At 37.9% G+C, this 25943-nt stretch overlaps 3 long non-coding RNA genes across 4 annotated transcripts; 2 read left to right on the forward strand and 1 right to left on the reverse strand.

The window, feature by feature from the left end:
* Positions 1-2481: 2481 nt before the first annotated feature.
* On the forward strand, positions 2482-4959 carry LOC125497020 (uncharacterized). Of its 2 annotated transcripts, XR_008968633.1 has the most exons (3): positions 2482-3201; positions 3920-3979; positions 4662-4959. It is a non-coding gene; the product is annotated as an uncharacterized LOC125497020 (long non-coding RNA). The 2 variants fall into 2 exon arrangements; XR_007273533.2 differs by lacking the exon at positions 2482-3201 and having other exon boundaries at positions 3211-3979.
* Positions 4960-18367: 13408 nt separating this feature from the next.
* Positions 18368-20324, reverse strand: LOC125492521 (uncharacterized). Its single transcript, XR_008970411.1, has 3 exons — positions 19976-20324; positions 19468-19524; positions 18368-18540 (listed from the first exon to the last, which is right to left on the reverse strand). It is a non-coding gene; the product is annotated as an uncharacterized LOC125492521 (long non-coding RNA).
* A 2542-nt stretch (positions 20325-22866) lies between these two features.
* Positions 22867-25052, forward strand: LOC125499654 (uncharacterized). The gene is made up of 2 exons (XR_007276644.2): positions 22867-23391; positions 24781-25052. It is a non-coding gene; the product is annotated as an uncharacterized LOC125499654 (long non-coding RNA).
* Positions 25053-25943: the final 891 nt, after the last annotated feature.

Raw genomic sequence — 25943 nt, forward strand, 5'->3', positions numbered from 1 at the left:
AAGACGACTTGTTTTTGACATATAATTTGTTTTCCAGAGTATTTTCTGCCTGTGTTTTTCAGAAACTCATTCAACTTGGTTTCTACTAGGATATTTAGGTATGATGGGCATTACTACGTACAGTCCCAGGTCCTCATATCTTGTTGGAACATACTTATATCATCAAAATTTATATTTTTCGAAGTGTTAGACGGATCTTGACTCATTCAACTTGGTTTCGACTAGGATATTTAGAAGTGTTAGAAAAGATTGCTAGACAGATCTTGATTTCGTTTATATATAATTGAACTTATATTGAGTAAAACTTATCCAAGACCTTTGTTATGAAGGTCGTGGAGTCGCCTACTCTTCCGGCAATAGGAGATCATCAGCAAGAGGACAACTCCTTGACCTTCTTTAGGCTATGTCATCAAAAAATTTCCTAAAAATGCCACAATATTTGGGATAAAGGCTTTTAAAGTGAAGGCAAAAATGGTTAGGAGCAGAGGCCAAGCCAGACAATTTTCACAGTGAAGGCCAATAATTAGTACTTCCTCCTTAACAAAAAGAATGTAACAATTGGGTATTATTTGTGAGGTATAAAATATTCAATTGTTGCATTTTTTATGTTTCGGAGGAAGTAATGTTTTTACACTTATTCAAAAATAATATATTATATAATATAAGTACCAAACCTTTACAAAAACGAGGGGTCAAAGGAACCCCTTTGTGTGAAAAGATCCCTTGAATATGTTATAATCGGGCTATTTTGACAAAATGGCGACTTGCGGTAAGTGTCTCGACTCGCGCCCAAAACACCGAGAGCTGATCGCGACTCGCGTCAGGCACCGCGACTCGCGTCTGACACCGCGACTCGCGCTTTGCGCGGGATCTTTCGTAACGCTTTTGTTAGTGTTATTAGCCGAGTTAAATTCCTATTTAACCTAATATCATTTATTTGACGATGGTTAGCATATATAACATATGTAACTCTGTTTTTCTTCCACATCAATAAAAATATTCTCTCTCTCTGCCTGTGGACGTAGCCAAATTGGTGAACCACGTAAATCTGTTGTCTGTTTTATTATTTTTACATTCAATTATTTGTTTCTTTCTCACGTCTACTATAACAAATTGGTATCAAGAGCTTTGTGTTCGATCTGTGTGAGAAAGATGTCTGGGATGAATGTTAAAATTGATAAATTCACTGGGAAGGATAGTTTCAATCTATGGCAAATCAAGATGCTTGCTTTACTGAAGCAACAGGGGTTGTGGGCGCCGTTGGCAAAAGAAGTCAACGGATTCAGTCACCGCTGAGATGGAAATTCTGGAGGAAAAGACGCATTCAATTTATGTTATTGGATTAGAGTTACAACATTTGTTCATTGGAGTTATATCCACCTCAAAAACTTAGAGCCAAAATAAAATTCAAATTTTGAATTTTTTTTCTAATATTCTATTTTTTGGGAGTTACATCACTTTTTCACTAGAGTTACATCACTTATTCATAAGAGTTATAACACGTAAATATCATTCTCATTTCTCATATAAGTATGCATTCTCATATGAACTCACTTCTATATATGTATATATATGTATGTATGTGTGTATGTGTGTGTGTGTATGTGTGTGTGTGTGTGTGCGTGTGTGTGTGTGTGTGTGTGTGTGTGTGTGTGTGTGTGTGTGTGTGCGTGCGCGCGCATGCATGTATGCATGCATGTATGTATGTATGTATGTATTAGAAAGTCTATACATGACGAAATCTCTGAAAGCAACGTCTGTTCAGTTTGCATATGTAGGAAGGTACATCTCTGAGGGATCATCTAGATAAATTGAATACTATCTTACTAGATCTTCATAATATTGATGTTAAAGTAGATGATGAGGATACTGCTTTAAAATTGTTAGTATCTTTGCCGTTATCGTGTGAGAATTTTGTGGATTATTTTATTATTGGGAAAGATAGTATGTCATTAGAAGAAGTAAGATATGCTCTTCATACTAGAGAGGTTTGTCATCAGGCATCTGGTTCTAGTACAGAAAATCAGGCATCGGGATTAGTTGTTACTAGGGTAAGGGACAAAGTAAATCTAGTAAAAAGAAATCGAACCATAAAAATTCAAATTCTAAGAGTCCTAAAACTATTGATGTCTGTAATTACTGTAAAGAAAAGGGGCATTAGAAAAATGAATGCCCTAAAAAGAAGAAGCAGCTGGAAAAGAATGAAGGTTCTGCTGCTCTGGCATAAATTAAAGGTAACTCTGAGGAAGATTTGGCCCTAGTTGCTAATATCCAGTCGCATTGTAGGGATATGTGTCGTCTTGACTTGCTCTGGGGCATCGTATCATATTAGTACATGTACGGAATGGTTTTCATAACTTTCAACTTATGAGCAAATAGATGGGGGAAATGTTTATATGGCCAACATGCTGCCTGCAAAGTAGTTGTAATAGGCTCCACTAGGTTGAGGACTTATGATGGTACATTCTGCACCTTAAACGAAGTTAGGCATGTTCCACTGATGACAAAGAATCTGATATCTTTGATTCTTCTTGATAGCATGCAATGGTTTCAGTTTTCAAGGTGAAGGTGGAGTTATGAGTGTTTACAAAGGTTCAAAGGTGGTTATGAGAGGTATTAAAAATGGTACCTTATATATTCTTCAAGGTTCTACTGTGACAGGTTCTGCTGCTGTTGTAACACTCCGATTTTTGAAACAGTTTATTATTTATTTCATTAACTATATTATATATTTTAGTTTATTTAATAATTAAATTCATTTATCTATTAGGAATTATTTTGTAAATAATATATATGCTTATAGTGGGACAAGTTTAGTAAGTAATTTAACTAATAATAGTAATAAGAGGATATATACTCACATATATTTAAGAAGGGGGAAAAGGAAAAAAAAAATACAAGAAAAGAAAAAGGAAAGAAAAAAAAATAACAAACGTACAAAAGAACGACATTCACCACCGTTCATCTTCGTTATCTTCACCATCTTCACCAATTTCTTCTCTCAAAATTCTCCCTTCATCACACAACCACCACCGTGCCGACGACACAACCACAACCGCCACTAGAGGTGACGCCATAGAAGTAGGCGGCGCAAGGAAGAAAAGGGGGGTCGTCGTTACGTTGCTGTAATTTGGAGCATTTGGTGCTCGAATTAGGGGCGTTTGCAAGTTATTTCTCATCCCCAATCATCTATATTAGTGGGTAAGATGAATTCCTCAACTAATTTAAGTTTTCTTTTAAAATTATGAAGTTAGGGTATTTAGATTGAAATTGAATTGGGGTTTTTGATTTTAGAGTTTGGGTGTGGAATTTATTGAGTTGAATGTTCATTCATGAGTTTAATAGTTAGTTTAGAATAGTAGGAAGCTTGTTAATGTTCAAGTGAATTGAATATAGTGTGCTGTAATTCGTAGAATTACCAGTTCAGGTTCGTATTTTGCGTTTTTAGGCAGTTTACGGGCATTTTTAGCAAAAATACTATTTCACAAAAGTTGTTCGTATTGAAATTTTACTCAAGATAGGCTCAAGAAACGCTTGATTTGGACTTCGTAGGAGAAAGTTATGCTCATATTAAGTTTCTGTTCAAATTTCATATTTTATATAGTTGATTTAAAACTCTACTTTTCATATAATTGCTTCATAATGAACTTTTGAGTTACCATATGAACATATGATTCTTTAATGTTGATTTTATATAAAGTAAGATGATTTTGATTAATTTGGTAAGGGTTTTAGTTAGACGGTTTTAGTTAGACGGTTTGACTTAGACGTTAGAACATGAAAGTCATTTATATGGTAAAAGAACATGATATGTTTGTTTGATGTTTTATGTGAAATTAGAAAAGGTTGATGGCTTTGTGAACTAGAGTTAGTTGTATCCAAGTCTTTTACTTACGAAGTACACACATTTATATTGTAGATTCCGGTTTCATTGAGGAGCCGTATTGACTGAGCTAGTTGGTTTGATATAGTTTAAAAGGTAAGATTCCTTACTTAAATCTTTAATAGTTACAAGAAAGGTCTACAAAAGATAAGATTTCAACTAAAACTTTCATATTTACGAGAAACGATTATAAAGGTATGTATCTCTCTTGAGTTGAGATTGGTTTGAATAGGAGGATGTTCCTCCTAATACGGATAGTTTGTTTTCAAACCTTGAATTATAGAATAGTTACAGAAAAGATTTATGGATAGTTTTATGTTTTTAAACTGGTTGGGATTGCCTTTATGGTGTCTCAAGGAATTGGAACTTTGTCGGGATCGTCTCGACATTACAGAATAGTTGGGGGTACGTTGATCAGTACCTCAGACTTAGATCTTCTGCTACGGTTTGACCGTTTGTGGGGTGTGCACACTAGGGGTCTTTGTCTAATAGTTACCAGAGGCCTAGCTAGCCCAATGGGAAATAAAGTTCGTTCCATTCCATAGATTTATGATTCTAAGATTCTGAAAGAAACTGTTTTAGCAGAGAAAATAGAAAAGTATTTGGTTTGGAAAAGAAATGAAGAAAAATTTTGCAATGTTTTATTTAGTATTGGGATTGCAAAAGTGAATGATTTGTAGGATATAATTAATGCATCCTACCTGCATATGTATTTGGCTTTACAGTATTGAATCTTGCTCAGCCTGTTTGGCTGATACTACATGCTTGATATATGCAGGTACATGAAGGCTTAGAGTCGGGGTATGGGCGGAGAGCAACGTCCACTAGTTTTGCGTAAATATAATTATAATAGTTCTGTTCTGGTGCATTTCTTATATATAATCAATATTTTGAGACTTAGGGTTGTAAATATTAATCCACCTAAATCTTTATTCGGTTGGGTTGTAATAGTTTAAAATAACTTTAAATTAGTTTTGGTGCAGGTAGTTCTTCCTTAGCGATTATTCTCGTAATAATCGTGGAATAACACGTTTGGATTTCGAGTAGTTATACAGGAATTTCGTTGGTATTTGAAATGGGTGGAGTTGTTGGGAATTTGGATTTTGGATTGCTGATTTGTTGAAACAGGTTTAAAATTCGGACGCCAGTCCTAAATTAAATTTTAGGCAGTCCATTTTTCAAACGGAACTCTGCCGAATTTTCTATAGAATTTTAATATTATTTAATTTAATTAATCACTCGAAATTCAGGGGTGTTATAGTTGGTATCAGAGCCTAGGTTAATAAAGGACTGGGTTAAGTTAAAGATGATTGATAGGAAACTAAAATTTTGACAAGCCGAGGTGAGAAAGTGAGATGGGTTATACACGGGAAGTGTATATTCTGTGTTGTTTATATGCGTACATTAATTATGTGATTGTTTTTGTAATCGTGATTTGAGAGTTAATATTCTTTTATGACAATCAATGTGTTATACTCGTGTTTTATCGAGATTCAAGTTCTTTTACCTTATGTAGTGCTTACAAGATGCACAAGCGCGAAAGAAGTAAATCATCAGAGATGCGCGCTTTGATGCGCCAGATGGCCGAGTCTAATAAGGCCATGACTGAGGTGTGCAATTGCTAGCGGAAGCACGAGCTGCTACTACTAGCACTAGCAAAGTAGCTATCACTGAAGTTGCTGCTGTGCATAAAGCAATTGACGGGAAGAAGCCGCCTAAGTATGATGGAAAAGGCGACCCCGTGAAGATGGAGAATTGGATTAGAGAGTTTGACAAGATCTTCGTCACTCTCCAGGTCCCTGAAGAGATGAGAGTAGACTCCGCAGCCTACCATCTCACTGAAGATGCTGATATCTGGTGGACCAACAACAAAGATAATTTTACCACCAAAGTCACATACGATGAGGATGGTTTTGAGGAGGTGGAGACAAAGGAATTTGGTTGGAAAGAGTTCAAGAAGGCGCTACGCGCTGAGTTCTTCCCACCTCATATGAGGAAAAGGAAGAGATCTGAGTTTGAACAGCTGGAGCAAGGAGATATGTCTGTCCAAGACTTTTATACTAAATACCTTGAGTTGTCTCGTTTTGTGCCTGAATTGGTCCCAAATGAACAAGAAAGAGCTTAGAGGTTCGAGGAAAAACTTGATCTTGAACTTCTTAGCAATATGGGAGCGGCCGACTTCACGACCTTGAACGAAGTTTATACTCGTGCTAGCAATGCCAGAGAATCAAGGAGAGAAGGAAAGCCCAGAAAAGATGAAAGCTCCTACAAAAGAAAGTACCCAACAATGGGATAAGGGTAATAACTTTAGTCAAAACAAGAGCAGAAACTTTGATAATCGGGGTCCTAGGGGTAACTTCAATAGAGGAGGTCAGAGTCAACAAGCCTCAAGGAGTGCTCAGAGTTCGTTTCAGCCCCGTAGCCAAGCCCAGAGCCAATCTCAATCAAAACAACCCAGGACCTGTTCGTTGTATTTCTGCAAAAGATGTGAAAACAATCATCCAGGGAGGATTGTGAAGGCAATAAGGTGACGTGTAATTATTGCAAGAAGGAGGGGCATAGAGCTTATGAGTGTTTCACTAACCCTGATGCTAAGATTGGCCGCAATTATGAGGTGTTGAGGACACCCACTGCTAGTACAGCTAGTAATCGCCCAACTACTTCTGCAGCTACAAATCGTAGCGCAGGGGAATTGCTGCTCAGGCTAAGAGAAGTCTTGAGAAAAAGAACACGGGCAACCTTAATCATCTTAAGCAAGCAGATGCAGATAACCAGGGGAATGCAGTGACCGGTACTTTCTCTATCTATTTTACACCTGCTAGTTACTATTTGATTCAGGTGCATTCAATTTATATTTGAAATTTTGCAAAAAGGTTAAACTTAGAAAGTGTCACACCTTGTGAGGCCGATATTTCCATTCCTTCTGGTCTAAGTGTCACGTGAATAGGATGTATTTAGATGTCCCTATAGCTTATGGTGAAACTACCTTATTCGCTGACCTAATAGTTTTTCCTTTGAAAGATTTTGATATAATACTAGGGATGGACTGGCTAGAAAAGTATAAAGCCAAGATAGACTGTCCGAAAAAGTAACAATAGAGAGTCATAAGGGTGTTCATGTGCTTTATAGTCGCCGTCCAGTGAAGATTATTTCTGCTCTTACATTGAAGTCTTATTTAAGGAAGGGATGCCCTATGTACCTTTGCCATATTCATGACTAGTAAGGAAAGACGCTCGGAGATGTCCCAGTTGTGAATGAGTATCAAGATGTGTTTCCGATGATATCTTAATATGCCTCCAAAGCGTGATGTAGAATTTAACATCTATTTGGTACCTGGAATGGGACCTATATCTAAGCACCTTATCGGATGGCACCTGCTGAGATGAGAGAACTGAAAACTCAATTAGAAGAGTTACTAGATAAAGGCTACATTCGACCTAGTGTATCACCTTGGGGTGCACCAGTTCTTTTTGTGAAGAAGAAGGATGGTACCCTACGATTATGTATTGACTACAGAGAACTCAATAACGTCACTGTGAAAAACAAGTATCCATTGCCAAGGATAGATGACTTGTTTGATCAGTTGGCCGGTGCAGGAGTATTCTCTAAGATCGACTTGAGATCAGGTTACCATCAGCTTCGTGTTGCAGATAAAGATATCCCAAAGACAGCTTTTCGTACCCGTTATGGACACTATGAGTTTACAGTTATGCCCTTTGGCTTGACTAATGCTCCAGCGGTGTTCATGGATTTAATGAACAGGGTATTCAGAGCTTATTTGGATAAATTCGTTGTTGTGTTTATTGATGATATATTGATTTATTCAAAGAATGCGAGTGAACATGAAGAGCACCTCCGTGCTGTTTTGCAAATACTGAGAGAAAATCACTTGTATGCAAAGTTCTCCAAATGTGAATTCTGGCTCGAGAAAGTGGCTTTTTTGGGTCATATCATTTCTAAGGAGGGTGTTTCAGTTGATCCATCTAAAATTCAAGCGGTTTCTGAATGGTCTACTCCGAAGAATGTGACTGAAATTCGCAGCTTCCTTGGTCTAGCCGGCTACTATAGGAGATTCGTGAAAGATTTTTCCAAAATAGCTCGCCCATTGACAAGTTTGATGAAGAAGTGCACCAAGTATGAATGGAATGATGATTGTGAGAAGGCTTTTCAGACGTTGAAGGAGCGTCTTACTACAGCTCCAGTCTTAACTTTACCTAATGGGGATCAAGACTACGAGGTGTATACAGATGCTTCGAGAAATGGCCTTGGATGTGTGCTTATGCAGAAACGGAAAGTTGTAGCTTATGCGTCTAGACAATTAAAAGTTCATGAGGCGAACTACCCCACACATGATCTTGAATTAGCTGCTGTAGTCTTTGCTCTTAAAATTTGGCGTCACTATTTGCTTGGTACTTCATTCAAAATATATCTGATCATAAAAGCCTCAAGTATATCTTCACGCAAAAAGAGTTGAACATGAGACAAAGAAGATGGTTAGAGCTGATTAAGGATTACGATATGGAGATTCAATACCATGAAGGCAAGGCCAATGTTGTCGCTGATGCGCTTAGCAGGAAATCTTCTCACTCATTGTACACAGCTTTCGAGAAGGTTACTTAGAGATGAATTTCAGAATTTTGGTGTCGAACTTGTCCGAGTTGGAGCACAGCTTAACTCCCTTACATTGCAACCAGATGTGTACGATGAGATTAAGGAGAACCAAGCTACTGATGCACTTCTTGAAGAAAAAGATGGAGAGGTTCAAGATACTGAAGATGCTTATTTTAAGATCCATGCAGATGGGAGTCTTCGTTATAAGATAGGTGGTGTGTTCCTGACATACCTGACTGAAGAAGAAAATCTTAGATGAAGCTCATTTGACTCCATATTCGGTACATCCAGGAGGTGACAAGTTGTATAAAGACCTCAAAATCACCTTTTGGTGGCCTCACATGAAGCAACAGGTCGCCGAGTATGTTTCCAAGTGCTTGACTTGCCAAAAAGTCAAGTTTGAGCCAAGAGACCTCAAGGCAGATTCAACCTTTGGAGATTCCAGTGTGGAAGTGGGACTCAATTTCTATGGATTTTATTTATGGACTTCCAAGAAAACCTAATGGTAATAACATAATTTGGGTCATTGTGGACCGACTCACCAAGTCTTCCCACTTTGTACCAATAAAAGATACATGGAAATATCAAAAGCTAGCCGATGCATATAGGAAGAATGTTTTGCGCTTACATGGTGTGCCAAAGGACATTGTGTCCGATAGAGATAGTAGATTCTTATCTAATTTTTGGCAGAAGCTTCAAGAAGCCTTAGGGACACAGTTGAAAATGAGTACATCATTTCATCCTGCTACTGATGGTCAGACAGAGCGCACTCCAAACACTCGAGGACATGTTGAGGGCATGTGCCTTAGAATTTCAAGGCTCGTGGGAAGATAGACTGGACTTGATAGAATTCTCGTATAATAATAGCTATCATTCTTCAATAGGAATGGCCCCATATGAAGCCTTGTATGGCCGCAAGTGTCGTAGTCCTCTTTGTTGGAGTGATATTGGTGAATCTTGTTCTTGGTCCTGAAATGATCCAAGAAACTGTAGAACAAGTAAAACTGATACAACAGAAAATGAAAGCGGCACAAGATAGACAGAAAAGTTATGCTGATAAATACAGACGACATGCAGAGTTTGAAGTCGGTGAGAAAGTACTCTTGAAAGTTTCTCCTATAAAGGGAGTAATGCGATTCGGGATGAAGGGAAAGTTAAGCCCTAAATTCATCGGACCGTATGAGATCCTAGAAAGGATAGGTGAAGTTGCCTATAGATTGGCATTACCTCCAGAGATAGCTCGAGTTCACAACGTTTTCCATATTTCTCAACTTCGTCGCTACATTAGTGACCCTCACATGTACTCACACCTGATGAATTGCAACTAGAAGATAACCTTTCATATGTTGAGGTCCCTATGAAAATTCTTGATAGTAAAGTTCGAGCAACTCGGAATGGAGAAGTTAAACTGGTGAAAGTATTGTGGTCGAACCACAAGAACGATGAACTTAGTTGGGAATCCGAGGATGCGATGCGAGCTCAATATCCCCACCTATTTCATAGGTACGCTTAGTTACGAGGACGTAACTAATTTTTTTAGGGAGGGTGGAATTAGTATGATTTCATTTCAATTCTTAGTATTTAAAGATAATTTTGACTTGTATTAAGTGTTTGATTCTACGAAAGTTAATGGCATGTTGAGAGTATGCTAGTGAGATAGTTTATGTGCAAGTTTGATACTATATAGTTATTATCTTTTGTACTTTAATAATAGATAGTTGGCTAAACATGTAAAGTTAATGAGCTAAAGTAAGTGATAGGATTTTCGCTACGAGTTTAAGAATTGTTTCAAGTTTCGAGGACGAAACTTATTTTAAGGGGGTAGATTGTAACACCCCGATTTTTGAAACAGTTTATTATTTATTTTATTAACTATATTATATATTTTAGTTTATTTAATAATTAAATTCATTTATCTTTAGGAATTATTTTGTAAATAATATATATGCTTATAGTGGGACAAGTTTAGTAAGTAATTTAACTATAATAGTAATAAGAGGAATATACTCACATATATGTAAGAAGGGGAAAAGGGAAAAAAAACAAGAAAAGAAAAGGAAAAAAAAATAAACAAACTACAAAAGAACGACATTCCAGCCACCGTCATCTTCTTATCTTCACCATCTTCACCATTTTCTTCTCTCAAAATTTCTTCCCTTCATCACACAACCACCACCGTTGCCGACGACACAACCACAACCGCCACTAGAGGTGACACCATAGAAGTAGGCGGCGCAAGGAAGAAAGGGGGTCGTCGTTGTTGCTGTAATTTGGAGCATTTGGTGCTCGAATTAGGGGCGTTTGCAAGTTATTTCTCTCATCCCAATCTCTATATTAGTGGGTAAGATGAATTCCTCAACTAATTTAAGTTTTCTTTTAAAATTATGAAGTTAGGGTTTTTAGATTGAAATTGAATTGGGGTTTTTGATTTTAGAGTTTGGGTGTGGAATTTATTGAGTTGAATGTTCATTCATGAGTTTAATAGTTAGTTTAGAATAGTAGGAAGCTTGTTAATGTTCAAGTGAATTGAATATAGTGTGCTGTAATTCGTAGAATTACCAGTTCAGGTTCGTATTTTGCGTTTTTAGGCAGTTTACGGGCATTTTTAGCAAAAATACTATTTCACAAAAGTTGTTCGTATTGAAATTTTACTCAAGATAGGCTCAAGAAACGCTTGATTTGGACTTCGTAGGAGAAAGTTATGCTCATATTAAGTTTCTGTTCAAATTTCATATTTTATATAGTTGATTTAAAACTCTACTTTTCATATAATTGCTTCATAATGAACTTTTGAGTTACCATATGAACATATGATTCTTTAATGTTGATTTTATATAAAGTAAGATGATTTTGATTAATTTGGTAAGGGTTTTAGTTAGACGGTTTAGTTAGACGGTTTGACTTAGACGTTAGAACATGAAAGTCATTTATATGGTAAAAGAACATGATATGTTTGTTTGATGTTTTATGTGAAATTAGAAAAGGTTGATGGCTTTGTGAACTAGAGTTAGTTGTATCCAAGTCTTTTACTTACGAAGTACACACATTTATATTGTAGATTCCGGTTTCATTGAGGAGCCGTATTGACTGAGCTAGTTGGTTTGATATAGTTTAAAAGGTAAGATTCCTTACTTAAATCTTTAATAGTTACAAGAAAGGTCTACAAAAGATAAGATTTCAACTAAAACTTTCATATTTACGAGAAACGATTATAAAGGTATGTATCTCTCTTGAGTTGAGATTGGTTTGAATAGGAGGATGTTCCTCCTAATACGGATAGTTTTTTTCAAACCTTGAATTATAGAATAGTTACAGAAAAGATTTATGGATAGTTTTATGTTTTTAAACTGGTTGGGATTGCCTTTATGGTGTCTCAAGGAATTGGATTTGTCGGGATCGTCTCGACATTACAGAATAGTTGGGGGTACGTTGATCAGTACCTCAGACTTAGATCTTCTGCTACGGTTTGACCGTTTGTGGGTGTGCACACTAGGGGTCTTTGTCTAATAGTTACCCGAGGGCCTAGCTAGCCATGCAATGGGAAATAAAGTTCGTTCCATTCCATAGATTTATGATTCTAAGATTCTGAAAGAAACTGTTTTAGCAGAGAAAATAGAAAAGTATTTGGTTTGGAAAAGAAATGAAGAAAAATGTTTTCAATGTTTTATTTTAGTATTGGGATTGCAAAAGTGAATGATTTGTAGGATATAATTAATGCATCCTACCGCATGCTAAGTATTTGGCTTTACAGTATTGAATCTTGCTCAGCCTGTTTGGCTGATACTACATGCTTGATATATGCAGGTACAATGAAGGCTTAGAGTCGGGGTATGGGCGGAGAGCAACGTCCACTAGTTTTGCGTAAATATAGTTATATAGTTCTGTTTGGTGCATTTCTTATATATAATCAATATTTTGAGACTTAGGGTTGTAAATATTAATCCACCTAAATCTTTATTCGGTGGGTTGTAATAGTTTAAAATAAGCTTTAATTTAGTTTTGGTGCAGGTAGTTTTCCTTAGCGATTATTCTCGTAATAATGTGAATAACACGTTTGGATTTCGAGTAGTTATACAGGAATTTCGTTGGTATTTGAATGGGTGGAGTTGTTGGGAATTTGGATTTTGGATTGCTGCTGTTGTTGAAACAGGTTTAAAATTCGGACGCCAGTCCTAAATTAAATTTTAGGCAGTCCATTTTTCAAACGGAACCTACCGAATTTTCTATAGAATTTAATACTATTTAATTTAATGAATCACTCGAAATTCAGGGGTGTTATAGCTGTTGCATCATCTGAGATTGACAAGGAGGATATGACCAAGTTGTGGCATATGAGACTTGGCCACATGAGTGAAAGGAGGATGCAAATTCTATCTAAGAGAGATTTTCTATGTGGGCACAAGGTGTAGGATCTAGAGTTTTGTGAACATTGTGTGTTTGGGAATCTTCATCGCAGCAAGTTCCCAAAGGCAGTTCATACAACAAAGGGTACTCTTGATTATATCCATTCTAACTGTTGGGGTCCTTCCCGAGTTGAATCTATTGGAGGTCACAAGTATTTTGTGTCTATGATTGATGATTAATCAAGAATGACTTGGGTAATTATGATGAAGCATAAAAGTGAAGCTTTCAATAATTTCAAGCAGTGGAAGGTTTTAGTGGAAAATCAAGCTGAAAGGAAGATCAAAAGGCTGCGTACTGATAGTGGCTTCTTCAGTATTTTGATTTCTCCACAACACTTTGACAATTCTGATGTCCTTATTCCTCGTACTACGCACTTTGCGGTCTAGAATTTGGACAGGTTTCTCCTCATAGGATAAGGTCTCGTCTATTTCGACATTTTCCGGTTCAGTACATGTGACTCATCGGTACGTATCTCCGGAGTTGGGATACTGAAACACATTATGACCCTTTCTAAGTTATTGGGCAAATCTAGGCGATAAGCGACTTTGCCTACTCTCGCCAGAATCTCATATGGTCCTATGAATTTAGGCTTAGCTTCCCCTTTTTCCCGAATCGCATCACTCCTTTCATTGGAGACACCTTAAGCAATATTTTTTCCCCGACTTCGTAATTCTCATCTCTTCGCTTCAAATCCGCATAGGATTTCTGCCTGTCCTGTGCAGCCTTAATCTTTTCTTGAATGAATCGAACCTGATCCATTGTCTCCTGAATCATCTCAGGTCCTAACACCACAGTCTCACTAATGTCGTTCCAACACAAAGGGCTACGACACTTTCTCCCATATAGTGCTTCAAATGGTGCCATCTTAATACTAGCATGGTAGCTGTTGTTGTATGAGAATTCTATGAGGTCCAAATGGTCTTCCCATGATCCTGGTATTCTAAGGCACATGCTCGCAACATGTCCTCTAATGTCTGAATAGTTCTTTCGGTTTGACCATCTGTAGCTGGGTGAAAAGCTGTACTCATCAATAGCTCACTACCAAAAGCTTCCTGAACCTTTTTCCAGAAATTAGAAAGGAATCGCGAATCTCTATCTGATACTATACTCGTGGGTACTCCATGCAATCGAATGACATTTTTCACATAGGCCTTGGCTAAGGCTTCCATACTCCACGTATCTTTCATAGGTATGAACCTTGCTGTTTTGGTTAGTCTATCCACTATCACCCATATGGTATTATTGCCTCCCCGACTCCTAGGTAAGGCTACAACGAAATCCATGGATATAAGTCCCATTTCCATGTCGGAATGTCTAAAGGTTGAATCTTTCCTTGAGGTCTCTTGTGTTCACTTTTGACTTTCTGGCACGTTAGACATTTTGAAACAAATTCAGCTACTGCTCTTTTCATCCCAGGCCACCAAACATCTTCTTGAGGTCCTTATATAACTTATCTTCCCCTGGGTGGACGGAATAAGTCGTGTTATGACCCTCACCCATTATCTTTTGTTTCAATTCTTCACATTTTTGTGGCACACACCACCTACCCTTATATCTTATGCTTCCATCCTCATGGATCGCAAACCCTTCTGCTTTTCCCTCCTTAAGCTTTGCTTTGACTCGCTCAAGCTTCACATCCCCAGGTTGACTCTCTCTTATTTCGTCTAGAAAGTTGGGCTCGATGGTTAAGGCACTCACAATCTTTCTACCTCCCCTTCATGAACAACTTCTAACTGGAGTCTAGAAAACTCCTCACAAAGTTTGTCGGCAACGACTAATGTATTCAGGCTATGGCTAGACTTGCGACTTAATTCATCAGCAACGACGTTGGCTTTACCCTCATGGTACTGGATGTCTAAGTCATAGTCCTTGATGAGCTCTAACCATCTGCGCTGTCTCATATTAAGGTCTTTCTGGGTGAAGATGTATTTGAGCTTTTGTGATCAGTGAAGATTCGACAAGTCACCCCGTAAAGGTAGTGTCTCCAGATTTTTAGGGCAAACACTATTGCGGCCAATTCTAAGTCGTGTGTTGGGTAATTGACTTCATATGGCTTCAACTGCCGAGACGCATAAGCTATGACCTTCCCATTTTGCATAAGAACACAACCCAACCCATTCTTGGACGCATCACTATACACATCATATCCCTCATTCCCGCTAGGCAAGGTTAGGACAGGGGCTGATGTTAACCTTTCTTTGAGCGTTTGAAAGGCTTTCTCACTGTCCTCATTCCAGTTAAACCTACAATCCTTTTTCATCAAAGTGGTCATGGGCTTTGCTATTTTGGAGAAGTCTTTCACAAATCTCCTATAGTAACCGGCTAAACCCAAGAAACTTCTTATGTCTGTGACATTCTTTGGAGTAGGCCATTCACTCACGGCTTTGATCTTTGCAGGATCTACTGACACACCCTCCTTGGAGACAAAGTGACCAAAAATGACACTCTTTCCAACCAAAATTCACACTTCGAAAACTTCGCGTATAGTTGGTTGTCCCTAAGTGTTGCAAAATGACTCTCAAATGACCCTCATGGTCCTCCTTGCTCCTAGAATAGATCAGTATATCGTCTATGAAACAACGACAAATTTATCGAGGTAGGGTCGAAAGATCCTATTCATAAGTCCATGAAAACTGCAGGTGCATTAGATAACCCAAAAGGCATTACCGTAAACTCATAGTGGCCATATCTAGTCCTGAAAGCAGTCTTAGGTATATCATGATCAACAATCCTCAATTGATGGTAACCTGACCTCAAGTCTATTTTGGAGAACATCCCCGCACCCTGAAGTTGGTCGAACAAGTCATCAATCCTAGGCAATGGGTACTTGTTTTTCACAGTGACATTGTTCAACTCTCGATAGTCTATACACAACCTCAAACTACCATCCTTCTTTTTCACAAATAAGACAGGTGCTCCCCATGGTGACATGCTAGGTCTAATATACCCTTTGTCAAGTAGTTCCTCCAACTGGTTTTTCAACTCGTTCATTTCTGCTGGAGCCATTCGATATGGGGCTTTCGAAATTGGTCCAGTCCCAGGTACTAGGTCAACGGTGAACTCTACATCTCTCCTTGGTGGCATACCAGGTATATCTTCAGGAAAAACATCCTGAAACTCTCGGACTACTGGCACATCCTCAGGCTCAACGGATCATCCTCAATTCTTCTCACCGAACACATAAATAGAGGCCATCCCTTGTCTACGTAGTTCTTAAGTTGTATGGCATTGATCACCTTAATTCCAGGTTCTCGAGGTATTCTCCTATATGACACTCTTTTTCCCGAAGGATCTCTCAGTTCCACTTTCTGCGCATCGCAGTCTATCTTAGCCATGTACTTTCCAAGCCAATCCATCCCCAAAATAATGTCTAGGTTTGATAAGTTAAACTCTATCAGGTCAGAAGGAAAGAAACTCTCTCCTATTTTCAGTGGCACTTTTAGAAATCTTTTAGAGCAATTAACAGTCTCCCAGACGGAATGACTATAGGCATAGAAATCGACTCAGACTCGATCAATGTTAAAGTCCTAACAGTTGAATGGGCAATAAATGACAATGATGCTCCAGAATCAAACAATACTTTAACAGGAGTGGAGTTGATAGAAAATGTACCCGAGACAACATCCCTTCGAGCCTCTTGTTCTCTAGTCGACATCATATACAGCTTCCCCTTGCCCTTATCTTGGGAATTGGTTGCATTGTTCCCATTAGATGTCTGATTATTGGTGTTGGTTACAGGCTTGGAGTAGTTAGAATTCCCATTATAAGCACTTCCCCCATTTCCATTCCCGTTTCCATTTCCATTTCGAGGTTTGTCCCCATAATTCCCATTCTTTTGGCCATTAGGGTTGATCAGTTTGTTCTTCGAGTAGCACTCATATGCCCTATGCCCCAATTTCCCGCATTCTCGACATTCCACCTTGTTACCCTCACAGTCCCTACCAGGATGGTTGTTAGGGCACTTTCTACACCTATACACACGCTCAGATCTGCGGTTATTGGTGTTGTTATTGCGGTTATTGTTGTTGGGATTAGCGTTGTTGTTATTGGGTCCCTTACCGAAATTCCTTTGAGGGTCTTGATGGTTTTGGTTCCCATTATGCTTCTTCTCAAACTTCTGGACCTCAGGGTTTGGATTATCCTTTCGTTTCTCACCCTGCTTACCCCTTCCTCTCTCTTCCTGATGGCATAAAGATGAGCAGCTTTGCCAAACACATGATCTAAAGAGGTGAATGTATCTCCCCCCAGTCTTCCTTGCAGGTCAAGGGTAAGTCCTAGTTCGAAACGTGAGGCTTTAGATTCCTCAGTAGGTGCTATTTCCGGGGCAAATCTCATCAGCTCGATGAATTTCCGGTAGTACTCCTCAACAGACAGAGTCCCTTGTTCCAACATCATAAATTCTTGGGCTTTCTGCTTCTTAAGGTATGGAGGGTAATATTTGTCCCTTAAGGCCTTTTTGAAAGTTTCCCACCCAAAACCAGGCTGACTCAGGAGGTTGCTCTTAGCTTGGGTCCACCAGAAATGAGCATCTCCCTGAAGGTAGTAGCTCGCTAAGGGCACAGTTTTCTCATCAGGCAGGATAAGGTGAAGAAAAGTTTATCGAATTCCCCAACCCAGTTCTCTAATTCTTCAGGTCCCCCTTTCCCATTCAGTATTGGTGGGTTCCTACGGGCAACCTTTTCGGATAAATCCCCTTCACGATTGTGACCTTGGGCTAGGTTGGCAGTGATTTGCACCAAGTCACGTATCGATTGCTCGATATTCAGAGAGGTTTCAGGCGTGCCTCCTCCCGAACCATTCTACGCTGAAAATAACATAATAGCTATCTCAGTGACACACTCATCTCTGTCCTTTCTTAACCAATACACATTGCACATATAGCAAGCAGTTGTCACGAACAAATATTAAGTCTTTATTGACTTGCAACACAAACATCTCACATGAGACGTCACAACCATAACAAGGAATATCATAAAGTATCATTAAAGGTTTTCAAACATATATCATATATATGTATTTAAGAGATAAAACGATCGTTCCAATCAAGTAAATAGTTTTGTCGCAAAATAAGGTTTTAGTTCAACACCGTTTTTGAAACATCCTTGTACATCCTCTTTACCTATTCATATTCGAATATTGCAAGAATCGTTCGCAACTTCAATTGAACAATCAAACAGAGTTCAAGACACACGAAACGAAATCACATTTGCAATCATTCCTATGACTTAATGCACATAACATAATATGTTCTATATGCTCCTATCCCATACTACCCATTTTGAAATCGTTTTTAAAACGTTTTGAAATTCAGAGCCTTCGGCTCTGATACCAGTTTTGTAACACCCCCAAAATCCACCGCGCCTACCACTGCTGCGTCGCGTGACTGGGGCGTTACCGCCGCGATGGAACGCAAGGCATAATAAGGTTAACGATAACTTAAAACATTAACTTGAAAACTAAAATCAGCGGAATTAAAATATAAATACAACTCGGGAATCATCAATGACCCCTTTCATTCAAACCACAAACCATATATAAGTCTTAGAAAAACCAATAATACTTATTTCAAAATGCTTTAAATGTAAATACCAAGCCTAGTCCCCGTATGCTCGAGATTATGCAGCAGCACCAGCACACCTAGTCTGCTCCCCATTGTAGCATCAATGGTTCATCGCAGTTCATCAAACACATAATAACACACAATCAGCTATGCTGAGTACGTAATGAACCATTGAATACATGTAAACATAAATGATGCACACATGAACAATCTTAAGCATGATGCTACACTATGTTACATCCTTTCTTTAACCTTTAATCTTTAATCTTTAATTGGCATCGAACGGGCACCGTCATCTTACTAGAATCATACGGGCTACTGAATCCTTAACAGACACTAGGTCTGTTAGATGAAATGCAAATACGGTTTTGTTCCGTCTCACACCATCACCTTAGTATGCATACCCCCAAGATCGAACGGAACCTTCCGCCTACTTGAGTGTCAAAAATATAAGGACACTACTGTCGTCACAGTAGGCCTGCGTAGGAGCGTAGGACAAGTCCCACTCCCCCCATTGTTCATCACTTGTAGGGAGTCCAGCTACAAGATATTGCCATAATTCATTTTAATATTAACCATTCATTTCATAACCACATATAGTCATTTACCTTTTCTCTTAGTTACAATGCTCAAATCGTATCTCTTGTAACACTCTTGTACACTATGGATACATAAATCAATTACCTGTTCTCTTCATTAAAATGCTCAAATGTATCTCTTGTAACAACCTTGTTACACTATGGATACATAGAATCATTTACGTCCTCTTATGCTCGAATCATATCTCTTGTAACAACCTTGTTACACTATGGATAGATTAAAAAAATGCTCTTGTTTATATTACGATAGAATTACGCATTCCAATGCAACATATCATTTCAATTACAAATGTCTAACCAGACAATCTCAATCAATCAAACATTCCTATCATGCTTCTAGGTTCCAATAACATAGATTGCAACCTAATCATGATACTAATACTTGGGATTAAACTGGTACGCGTACGTACCTTGTAACGGAGAATTTTCGCTGTCTTAATCGAACGTTCCGCTTATGAAATTGGGACCTAAACCGTTAAATAAAACTTTAGTGCTACGTCGTTGGTAATATTAACAACTACTACGTAACTAAGACTATACGGTTTAATAATTCGAAGTAAACGATTAATAAACCCCTTGTTTAAGAATTTTCGTTACTTTTCTTTTATAAAGAGTTTAACGTCTTTTAGGAGTCAAAGCTAGTGAACATACTAATATTAGTTAGTGTCATTAGTCCACTATCTTTACCAAACCAGTTAACTTATAAGTCCAACCATGATTTATGTCCAAAATCCTATGCCCAAAAGTCATTAGGTCCAATCCAGTATTATGTCCCAAAAGTTATATTTGCAATTATAGTCAGAATAATAAAATGAACTCATTAACTTGAATTATTAATTAACTAATTATAATTTAACATAATTATGAAAACATAAATTATAATTAAACTTTATATAATAATATAATTGATTTTTATACCGTTAAGCTCGCCGGCAATCAATTTCCGGCCACGGCGCAACAACTTCGTCGCACTACTCGCACAGCAGCAGCAGCGCACGCTTCGAGCTTCGTCGCACAACTCGCACAGCAGCAGCCTCGCGCAAGCCTTCTTTGTCCCTCGCTCAACACTCGAGCCACTCGACTCGCACTTCGAGCTTCGTCGCACAACGCCCCTCTTGCTCGCTCCTTTGCTCGCACCCGAGCCTCGCACCAGCTTCGTCGCTCGCAGCCCTCGCACGTCCCTCGAACACACGGACTCGCTCGCTCACCCACACACCAGCACGTTCGCTTGCACACACCCGCTCCCTTGCTCGCACACTCGACAAGGATCCGCGAAGAACCCAGCGAGGAGACGAAGAGAGGGACGAACAGCGAGAGAGAGGGAGATGAGGAAGAACAGTGCGAGAGAGGAAGAGAAATTGAGAGAGAAGAAGAAAGGGGATGACGCTGAAGGAGAAAGGAAACTTAGGGTTTTCTGAAATTTCTCCTCTTGCTTCCCTTTTTATAACCTTCTAAAAGTGGTAACTCTAGATCGGGTGAACTCGGTTTAACCTTTATAAATCCGAAATTAACACAACCGACTCGTATTAATGATATTATATTCTTATTACTCTGTAAATATTACTAAAATCCTTTTTATTAACTTCTTTATATTTTCTTAATTAATACGAATTACTTCTCAAAATACGGAGTATTACATATGCAGAAACGGAAAGTTGTAGCTTATGCGTCTAGACAATTAAAAGTTCATGAGGCGAACTACCCCACACATGATCTTGAATTAGCTGCTGTAGTCTTTGCTCTTAAAATTTGGCGTCACTATTTGCTTGGTACTTCATTCAAAATATATTCTGATCATAAAAGCCTCAAGTATATCTTCACGCAAAAAGAGTTGAACATGAGACAAAGAAGATGGTTAGAGCTGATTAAGGATTACGATATGGAGATTCAATACCATGAAGGCAAGGCCAATGTTGTCGCTGATGCGCTTAGCAGGAAATCTTCTCATCATTGTACACAACACTTTCGAGAAGATTACTTAGAGATGAATTTCAGAATTTTGGTGTCGAACTTGTCCGAGTTGGAGCACATCTTAACTTCCTTACATTGCAACCAGATGTGTACGGTGAGATTAAGGAGAACCAAGCTACTGATGCACTTCTGAAGAAAAAGATGGAAGAGGTTCAAGATACTGAAGATGCTTATTTTAAGATCCATGCAGATGGGAGTCTTCGTTATAAGAATAGGTGGTGTGTTCCCGACATACCTGACCTGAAGAAGAAAATCTTAGATGAAGCTCATTTGACTCCATATTCGGTACATCCAGGAGGTGACAAGTTGTATAAAGACCTCAAAATCACCTTTTCGTGGCCTCACATGAAGCAACAGGTCGCCGAGTATGTTTCCAAGTGCTTGACTTGCCAAAAAGTCAAGTTTGAGCACACGAGACCTCAAGGTGAGATTCAGCCTTTGGAGATTCCAATGTGGAAGTGGGACTCAATTTCTATGGATTTTATCTCTGGACTTCCAAGAACACCTAATGGTAATAACATGATTTGGGTCATTGTGGACCGACTCACCAAGTCTGCCCATTTCGTACCAATGAAAGATACATGGAAACATCAAAAGCTAGCCGATGCATATAGGAAGAATGTTTTGCGCTTACATGGTGTGCCAAAGGACATTGTGTCCGATAGAGATAGTAGATTCTTATCTAATTTTTGGCAGAAGCTTCAAGAAGCCTTAGGGACACAGTTGAAAATGAGTACATCATTTCATCCTGCTACTGATGGTCAGACAGAGCGCACTATCCAAACACTCGAGGACATGTTGAGGGCATGTGCCTTAGAATTTCAAGGGTCGTGGGAAGATAGACTGGACTTGATAGAATTCTCGTATAATAATAGCTATCATTCTTCAATAGGAATGGCCCCATATGAAGCCTTGTATGGCCGCAAGTGTCGTAGTCCTCTTTGTTGGAGTGATATTGGTGAATCCTATGTTCTTGGTCCTGAATTGATCCAAGAAACTGTAGAACAAGTAAAACTGATACAACAGAAAATGAAAGCGGCACAAGATAGACAGAAAAGTTATGGTGATAAATACAGACGACATGCATAGTTTGAAGTCGGTGAGAAAGTACTCTTGAAAGTTTCTCCTATAAAGGGAGTAATGCGATTCGAGATGAAGGGAAAGTTAAGTCCTAAATTCATCGGACCGTATGAGATCCTAGAAAGGATAGGTGAAGTTACCTATAGATTGGCATTACCTCCAGAGATAGCTCGAGTTCACAACGTTTTCCATATTTCTCAACTTCGTCGCTACATTAGTGACCCCTCACATGTACTCACACCTGATGACTTGCAACTAGAAGATAACCTTTCATATGTTGAGGTCCCTATGAAAATTCTTGATAGTAAAGTTCGAGCAACTCGGAATGGAGAAGTTAAACTGGTGAAAGTATTGTGGTCGAACCACAAGAACGATGAACTTAGTTGGGAATCCGAGAATGCGATGCGAGCTCAATATCCCCACCTATTTCAATAGGTACGCTTGTAGTTACGAGGACGTAACTAATTTTTTTAGGGAGGGTGGAATTAGTATGATTTCATTTTAATTCTTAGTATTTAAAGATAATTTTGACTTGTATTAAGTGTTTGATTCTACCTGAAAGTTAATGGCATGTTGAGAGTATGCTAGTGAGATAGTTTATGTGCAAGTTTGATACTATATAGTTATTATCTTTTGTACTTTATAATAGATAGTTGGCTAAACATGTAAAGTTAATGAGCTAAAGTAAGTGATAGGATTTTCTCTACGAGTTTAAGAATTGTTTCAAGTTTCGAGGACAAACATTATTTTAAGGGGGTAGATTGTAACACCCCGATTTTTGAAACAGTTTATTATTTATTTTATTAACTATATTATATATTTTAGTTTATTTAATAATTAAATTCATTTATCTTTAGGAATTATTTTGTAAATAATATATATGCTTATAGTGGGACAAGTTTAGTAAGTAATTTAAGTAATAATAGTAATAAGAGGATATATACTCACATATATGTAAGAAGGGGGAAAAGGGAAAAAAAACAAGAAAAGAAAAAGGAAAGAAAAAAAAATAACAAACGTACAAAAGAACGACATTCACCACCGTTCATCTTCGTTACTTTCACCATCTTCACCATTTTCTTCTCTCAAAATTCTCCCTTCATCACACAACCACCACCGTGCCGACGACACAACCACAACCGCCACTAGAGGTGACGCCATAGAAGTAGGCGGCGCAAGGAAGAAAGGGGGTCGTCGTTACGTTGCTGTAATTGGGAGCATTTGGTGCTCGAATTAGGGGCGTTTGCAAGTTATTTCTCATCCCCAATCATCTATATTAGTGGGTAAGATGAATTCCTCAACTAATTTAAGTTTTCTTTTAAAATTATGAAGTTAGGGTATTTAGATTGAAATTGAATTGGGGTTTTTGATTTTAGAGTTTGGGTGTGGAATTTATTGAGTTAAATGTTCATTCATGAGTTTAATAGTTAGTTTAGAATAGTAGGAAGCTTGTTAATGTTCAAGTGAATTGAATATAGTGTGCTGTAATTCGTAGAATTACCAGTTCAGGTTCGTATTTTGCGTTTTTAGGCAGTTTACGGGCATTTTTAGCAAAAATACTATTTCACAAAAGTTGTTTGTATTGCAATTTTACTCAAGATAGGCTCAAGAAACGCTTGATTTGGGCTTCGTAGGAGAAAGTTATGCTCATATTAAGTTTCTGTTCAAATTTCATATTTTATATAGTTGATTTAAAACTCTACTTTTCATATAATTGCTTCATAATGAACTTTTGAGTTACCATATGAACATATGATTCTTTAATGTTGATTTTATATAAAGTAAGATGATTTTGATTAATTTGGTAAGGGTTTTAGTTAGACGGTTTAAGTTAGACGGTTTGACTTAGACGTTAGAACATGAAAGTCATTTATATGGTAAAAGAACATGATATGTTTGTTTGATGTTTTATGTGAAATTAGAAAAGGTTGGTGGCTTTGTGAACTAGAGTTAGTTGTATCCAAGTCTTTTACTTACGAAGTACACACATTTATATTGTAGATTCCGGTTTCATTGAGGAGCCGTATTGACTGAGCTAATTGGTTTGATATAGTTTATAAGGTAAGATTCCTTACTTAAATCTTTAATAGTTACAAGAAAGTTCTACAAAAGATAAGATTTCAACTAAAACTTTCATATTTACGAGAAACGATTATAAAGGTATGTATCTCTCTTGAGTTGAGATTGGTTTGAATAGGAGGATGTTCCTCCTAATACGGATAGTTTGTTTTCAAACCTTGAATTATAGAATAGTTACAGAAAAGATTTATGGATAGTTTTATGTTTTTAGACTGGTTGGGATTGCCTTTATGGTGTCTCAAGGAATTGGAACTTTGTCGGGATCGTCTCGACATTACAAAATAGTTGGGGGTACGTTGATCAGTACCCAGAGGGCCTAGCTAGCCCAATGGGAAATAAAGTTCGTTCCATTCCATAGATTTATGATTCTAAGATTCTGAAAGAAACTGTTTTAGCAGAGAAAATAGAAAAGTATTTGGTTTGGAAAAGAAATGAAGAAAAATATTTTGCAATGCTTTATTTAGTATTGGGATTGCAAAAGTGAATGATTTGTAGGATATAATTAATGCATCCTACCTGCATATGTATTTGGCTTTACAGTATTGAATCTTGCTCAGCCTGTTTGGCTGATACTACATGCTTGATATATGCAGGTACATGAAGGCTTAGAGTCGGGGTATGGGCGGAGAGCAACGTCCACTAGTTTTGCGTAAATATAATTATAATAGTTCTGTTATGGTGCATTTCTTATATATAATCAATATTTTGAGCTTAGGGTTGTAAATATTAATCCACCTAAATCTTTATTCGGTTGGGTTGTAATAGTTTAAAATAAACTTTAAATTAGTTTTGGTGCAGGTAGTTCTTCCTTAGCGATTATTCTCTTAATAATCGTGGAATAACACGTTTGGATTTCGAGTAGTTATACAGGAATTTCGTTGGTATTTGAAATGGGTGGAGTTGTTGGGAATTTGGATTTTGGAACGCTGATTTGTTGAAAGAGGTTTGAAATTCGGACGCCAGTCCTAAATTAAATTTTAGGCAGTCCATTTTTCAAACGGAACTCTGCCGAATTTTCTATAGAATTTTAATATTATTTAATTTAATGAATCACTCGAAATTCAGGGGTGTTATAGCTGTTGCATCATCTGAGATTGACAAGGAGGATATGACCAAGTTGTGGCATATGAGACTTGGCCACATGAGTGAAAGGAGGATGCAAATTCTATCTAAGAGAGATTTTCTATGTGGGCACAAGGTGTAGGATCTAGAGTTTTGTGAACATTGTGTGTTTGGGAATCTTCATCGCAGCAAGTTCCCAAAGGCAGTTCATATAACAAAGGGTACTCTTGATTATATCCATTCTAACTGTTGGGGTCCTTCCCGAGTTGAATCTATTGGAGGTCACAAGTATTTTGTGTCTATGATTGATGATTAATCAAGAATGACTTGGGTAATTATGATGAAGCATAAAAGTGAAGCTTTCAATAATTTCAAGCAGTGGAAGGTTTTAGTGGAAAATCAAGCTGAAAGGAAGATCAAAAGGCTGCGTACTGATAATGGTCTAGAATTCTGTTGGTCTGAGTTTAATGAGTTCTGCAAAAATGAAGGGATTGTTCGCCATTATACTATTAGGAATATGCCACAACAGAACTAAGTAGCAGAACGCATGAACCAAACATTGTTGGGGAGAGCGAGGTGCATGCTCTCAAATGTTGAGTTAGCTAGAAGATTTTGGGCAGAAGTTGTAAGTACAGCTTGCTATCTGTTCAACCGTGGACCTCACACATGTATTGACTGTAAAACACCTTATTAG

The sequence above is a fragment of the Beta vulgaris genome, chromosome 1, assembly GCF_026745355.1.
Source record: "Beta vulgaris subsp. vulgaris cultivar EL10 chromosome 1, EL10.2, whole genome shotgun sequence".
Lineage (NCBI taxonomy): Eukaryota > Viridiplantae > Streptophyta > Magnoliopsida > Caryophyllales > Amaranthaceae > Beta > Beta vulgaris.